Source organism: Harpegnathos saltator, unplaced genomic scaffold (genome assembly GCF_003227715.2).
Source record: "Harpegnathos saltator strain DR-91 unplaced genomic scaffold, Hsal_v8.6 scaffold14, whole genome shotgun sequence".
In the NCBI taxonomy this organism is placed as follows: Eukaryota; Metazoa; Arthropoda; class Insecta; order Hymenoptera; family Formicidae; genus Harpegnathos; species Harpegnathos saltator.
In genome coordinates, this window is record NW_020229917.1 from 516,239 (window position 1) to 522,238 (window position 6,000).

The 6,000-nt window shown below is 52.3% G+C and overlaps 1 protein-coding gene across 1 annotated transcript in view; it reads left to right on the top strand.

Annotated features, from left to right (window-relative positions):
- DppIII (dipeptidyl peptidase 3) overlaps positions 1–6,000 on the top strand; it is a 171,283-nt gene that overhangs the window by 164,287 nt on the left and 996 nt on the right. The gene's annotated exons all lie outside the window — the stretch shown is intronic.

Here is a 6,000-nt window from a genome sequence, read left to right on the forward strand (position 1 = left end):
TGCAATTCCTGGTCACCAATGCCCTCACGCCGACTCCGGAAGGGGAAGTACTACCTCGCCTCGCAGGAGGGAAGAGCTGAGCTCTCCCCTGTTGTGCGAGGCTTCCTTAACCACCGTTCCGGAGAAGGTTACGCATCCCTGCGGCTGTTAACGATGCAGGCGGAGTGTAAAGTACACTCCGCCATAACCGGCCGAAGTTGCCTGGCCGGCTACGAGGGAGGGGAGGGTCTTTAACCCCCCTCCCTCACCCCACCCCGGATGACCTGGGTGGTGGGGGGACGGAGAGGCAGGCCCGGCCCCCACCGGGTTCCCGCCTCCCCTAGATGGCGGCCCCCTCCGCGTTCGAGGGTGGGAAAACCCCACCCCCGGCTCGCTCAAGGGAGAAAACTCCCGAGCTGCGAAGGAGGCCAGTCCGCCAGCGGGCGGGGCGAAAGTCTGCAACCCCCCGCCATCGACGGCAGGTCTAAAAGGCCCGCCCTCGGCCCGCCCTCGAGCCACCTAAGGCTCGAGTTTTACACTCCTTCCCTCTCCGAAAAGTAGGAAGGCAGTCCCTCCCCCTTCCGGCAGCGGGGAAGATCCCGCCCCACAGCTCCGCGACAGAGACCCTGCTGCCCTGCCGGGTTGGCAACCACCCAGGGGCTCGCCGAACAGGGGAAAAGGGCCCCCCCTGCGGCACCTGGAGGGGGCCACAACGCCCCAGCGGACGAAACTCCCGGTACCGTCCATACTTAGGTCGCCTTTTGGCGCCCACCACCGCCGTCTGCCCGACGGCCCTGCATCCAACGTCCCCCCCAGTTGCGGGCGCGAAAACGCGCCCGCCCCCAACGGGTCCCTCATTGGGGGGACGGCCGCAAGGACGCCTAATGCGTCCACCATCCCCCTTCCGTGAAGAGGCCAGCCAACAAGCCGGCCCCGCCATGCAATGGCTGGCCTCTCTCCCAGCATCACGGCACACCGCGCAACTGGGAGCGTTCTCACACTCCCGCGCGATGTGCCCATCCCGGCCACAGCGGTAGCAGAGGCCCCCACGATTCGCGGGGGCCCTACACGCATTCCGCGTGTGGCCGAGGCCCCAGCATCTAAAACACTGGGCCGGCCGTGCCGCCAGCAATGAAACGCTGACAGTCGACCAGCCCAGTGTAAAGGCCGCTCTTTTGGCAGCCGTAATCGCGACTGCCAACGGGAGTCGGGCCCACACCGCTCCCCGACTCCTGGGTCCCCATCGCAGAGGGCCTAGTAAGACGGCCTCCGGTGCGCAACCAGCACACCTTGTGAGGGCCGCCCTAACTTCCTACGGGAGAGCCGCCTCGCTGAACTCAGCGAAGCGGACTTCTCCCCTCTGTACCGGGCGACCTATCGTCGCCTCCGGCAAAACTTCCTTCAGCCTTTCAGCTAATTCATCCGCCTTCCTCCCCTCAGGACCGGGGTCCCGGACGTGGAGTAAAATTGCGCCATCAGCGCTCCTATCCACTTGCACGCCCGGGATCCCCATATCCTCGAGGGGAATCCTCTCCGCACGGCAGAGGGCCACCGCATAGGAAGCCCCCCGCTCCAACCTCACAGTGACCGCGGCTGTGTCCGGCAGCCGCGGCCATTTCCTGCCCTGTGCAGATGGGGGAGCAGGGGTGGGTAAAGCCTTATTCCCTCTCCCTCTCTGCCTCTCCAGACTACGTCCACCCATCTCAACAGCCGGTACAGGAGGGGTGGGTAAACTCCGAAACCCCTCCTCCCGCCCCTTTCTTCCTCTCCTAGGAGTGGGAGGCGGACCCTGGGGAGGCGTACTCCACCCCTCGTCTGCCTTCTCACGCCCAGCAACCCGAGGCTGAGAGGGCTTGGCCTGTACGGCCTCCGGGCTACTCTCAGCCTCACCAACTCCCTTTTTCCTCTTCCTTTTTCTGTGCTCTGCGGCCTCCCACTCCACCGCCTCTCTGAGCGCACCGCGGAGCACATCCACCTCTCGAGCCAGGGAGGGTAGGGCCTCCTCAATCCGGGGGGGAGAGTCTGTCCTCTTCGACCCCTCGGACTCATGTACCCCCTACCACTCGATTCCCCCCTCTTCGTCCTTCTGGGTGGCCACCTCCTTCTGAAGGTGCCACTCCTGCGCCTTCTTCGTCATCACTCCCACAGATTTGAAGTCAGGCTTCTTTCTTGCTTCCTTCAATTCTTCTATGGCTTTGTCCAGCTGGCTCCGGAGGAGTTTCATCTCCTCCTTCATAGCCGCCAGACTGGATTCAGCCTTCTCCTTGGCCTTATTGGCCTTCTCGATTTTCTTGTCTCCGTACCTCTATACCCTGGAGAAGAACCTCCCTGCACTCATTGCTCGCAAGAAGACTTGTCTTCATCTTCTTCATTTCCTCCATTCTTTTCCTTAACTCCTTCATAAGCTCTGCCTTCCTTGTATATTGTGCCCTTCTGTCCTTACACAGAAGTTGCACATACTTTCTTGTGTTTATGAAGAAATCCCGTGTCCTAGCCGAAGCCATTTCCTTATAACCCTCGTCCCAAACCGCATCAGTCCCGTCAAACATAGACCTTACATCACTTAAAGCGAGCTCCCTCTCTTCATCCCACCTATTCCACCTCTCAACAGAGAAGCTGATTTCTTCCGGGATTGCTGGATCCTCTTCCACCAGCACCGTGGAGGCCACCGATGTCTCCGAAGGGGCCGGCGAGGCCCCGGAAGGTCTCGCCTCATCCTCCCTCTTCCTGCGCTTATTCTTTCCTTTTTGTAAATCAATTGATTCTGCCATTATGAGTTTACACCCACTACTGCTGAGGGCTCGACCGGTCGGGCATGCCCGCATCACCGAAAACATGACCCGGTGGTGTCCCCGGGTTCCCCCAGGGAACCGGTCTATGCCACTGGACCAGGGAGGGCATTTGGTCACTGGGCTCCAGCCCCCTACTCCCGCCCTGACCCCATCGCTGGGGCCAGGCCGGTTTCAGGGGCCCCTCGTCTCCGACCCCGAGGGTACCCTCAGCAGCGCCGCCACGCGGGGGGCCCCGTGGCAGGAGTTAGGTCACCGCCATCGCACCCCGACGGGACCGCTCCCCCACGGCAGCCAGCCTAACATTGCCGCCCGGTGGATGGGTTTAGGGATGATGCGATCCTCATCCACCGGGCACACCGGGGGGCCCCGGCCCCGACCTCGGAACATGTCTGAGCGGCTCGGAGCCCCCCCGCCACCCTGGGTACCGTGAGGGGTCCCAAACCCTCACGGTGTGCAAACCCAGGTGTGACTCGCTCCCTCAGGCTGCCGGAGCACCGGCGTGCAATGCCCTCAGGAGCGCTCCCACCAAAACGAAAAGGGGACCCCAATCCACCCCTCAGGCTGCCAGAGCACCGGCGTGCAATGCCCTCAGGGTGGGAGGCTTCCCTCGCGCAACGAGACCTTGGGTCAGGAATTCTGATCCAAAGGGTCTCGAAACCTACCCTGGGATGCTCTTAGCGGGCGTACCTCCCCACTGGGCCCTCACTTCGGTTGGACCGAAGGTACTGTCCCAGTGGATCACGGGAACGCCCGAGTCCCTCCACCACGACAAGGTGGGATCTCTCGGAGGGAGACCTTGGGATAACCTTGAAAAGTCCAGTCAAGATCAATATATAAATCTGAAATGAAAACTGCAATTTTTTACACCGTCTTTTTGGACTAATTAATTTGAACTTTTGTCTAAAATATTTTTTTATTTGCCTAATATTTTTTCTAGATATTGTAGGAAAACTTGATAACTTTTTCAATATTTAACTTAGGATATCTCGGTAACTAGATGTCGGAAGAAAAAGTAGTACTAGACTTTTTTGCTCTATTTAGTCTCAAGAATATATTGTTACAATAGTGCCTTGACGTTTACTGACTTATTAATTTTTGGAAATTTCAAAATCATCAAATTATTAGGTGCGCAACTAAGTTCTCGCTGTTTTTTTGATGAAAATGCAACTTTATTGTGAAAAAATGGTTACAAATGAATCATTCAAAATATTGCCCATGGCTAGCGACAACTTTTTCCCATCTTTCTGGCAGAGCTCGAATACCGTCACGGTAGAAGTGTTCGTCTTTTGAGGCTATCCACGAATCAAGCCATTTTGAGATGTCTTCATATGAGCGGAACTGCTGATTAGCCAGACCATGTGTCATCGAACGGAACAAGTAATAATCGGACGGCGCAATATCTGGGGAATATGGCGGGTGGGGTAGGACTTCCCATTTGAGCGTTTCTAAGTAGGTTTTAACGGGTTTGGTAACGTGAGGCCGAGCGTTGTCATGCTGTAGAATCACTTTTTCGTGCTTCTGCTCGTATTGTGGCCGCTTTTCGCGCAGTGCTCGGCTCAATCGCATCAATTGAGTTCGATACCGTTCCCCAGTGATGGTTTCGTTCGGTTTCAACAGCTCATAATAAATAACACCGCCCTGGTCCTACCAAATACACAGCAAAACCTTCGCAGCGTGAATATTCGGCCGAGCCGACGACGTAGAAGCATGACTGGGCAGTCCCCATGATTTTGTTCTCTTTGGGTTGCTGTAATGAATCCATTTTTTATCACCCGTAACGATACGATGAAGAAAACCCTTCCTTTTTTGCCGCTGGAGCAGTTGTTCACAGGCGAAAAAACGACGCTCAACGTCTCTTGGCTTCAAATCATAAGGAACCCAAGTTCTTTGTTTTTGAATCATTCTCAACGCATGCAATCGCTTGGAAATGGCTTGGCGGGTAACTCCTAATGCTGAAGCAAGCTCTTTTTGCGTTTGGCACGGATCCTCATCGAGCAATGCCTCCAATTCAGCGTCTTCGAAGGTTTTTGGCCTTCCTTCACGCGAACGGTCGTCAACATCGAAATCACCGTCTTTGAAGCGACGGAACCAATCACGGCACGTTGTTTCACTTAGAGCAGCATCTCCGTAAACTTTTTGGAGTTCTCGATGCGCTTCAGCCGCCGTTTCCTTCGAATGAAAGAAGAAAAGCAACACTTCCCGCAAATGACGATTATTTGGCACAAAATAAGACATTTTCACACAACCAAAAGTATATGACGCAAAAACAAAATCACTAATGTGTCAAAGCGGTTTGTTTACCATATGTCTAAGCTTGGTTCATGACGTTTTGGTTATGTCACAATCGACCAGCACTTACTACTGGAGCCATCTCTTGAAAAACAGCGGGAACTTAGTTGCGTACCTAATAACAAAAATCAGGGCGCTATTGTAACTATATATTTTTGAGACTAAACAAAGCAAGAAAATCTAGTACCACTATTTCTTCCGACAAATAATTAGCGAGATATTGTAAATTAAATATTGGAAAAATGATTAAGTTTTCCTCAAATATCTAAAAAAATATTAAACAAATAAAAAAATGTTTTAGACAAAAGTTGTTCAAATTAATCACTAGAAAAAATGATGTAGTAAAAAATTCAGATATTCATTTAAGATTTTTATGTTGATTTTGACTGGACTTTTCAAGGTTATCCCAAGGTCAAATTCATAGCGTCAGTAAATAGATTCTTTGAAGCCCTACAACTTTTGTCTGAAATATTTTTTTCTAAAATATGTTAACGAAAAAATCGGGTGATCCGAGTGGTCTGAAACACTCGATATATACTAACATTAACATTAAATTTAAAAAAATATGAAATAAGAATAAAAAGGAAGAAACTACACCATACCATAACTAGAATCAAGCCCGGATCGCTAGCTTACTAATCAAGCGATTAGACTATTTCTCCATGCTTTTTGCTAGCTGTTATTAACATATATGATCTAAGAATAGATGCGTACAATTATTATGTATAAATTGTATACATGTGCGCATACATAAGCATATATAAGCATGTTTCTCGCTATTTATGTGAGAATCTTGCGTTACACGACACATAAGCTAATTTTATGGCACCGTACAACAGAAAACATAATGTAATGTCTTACAGTACGTACGTTACAGAAAAGTGGAATATTTAATTTTGGAATTTTATAGTACAGTACGTTACCTTTCCATACAATTAAC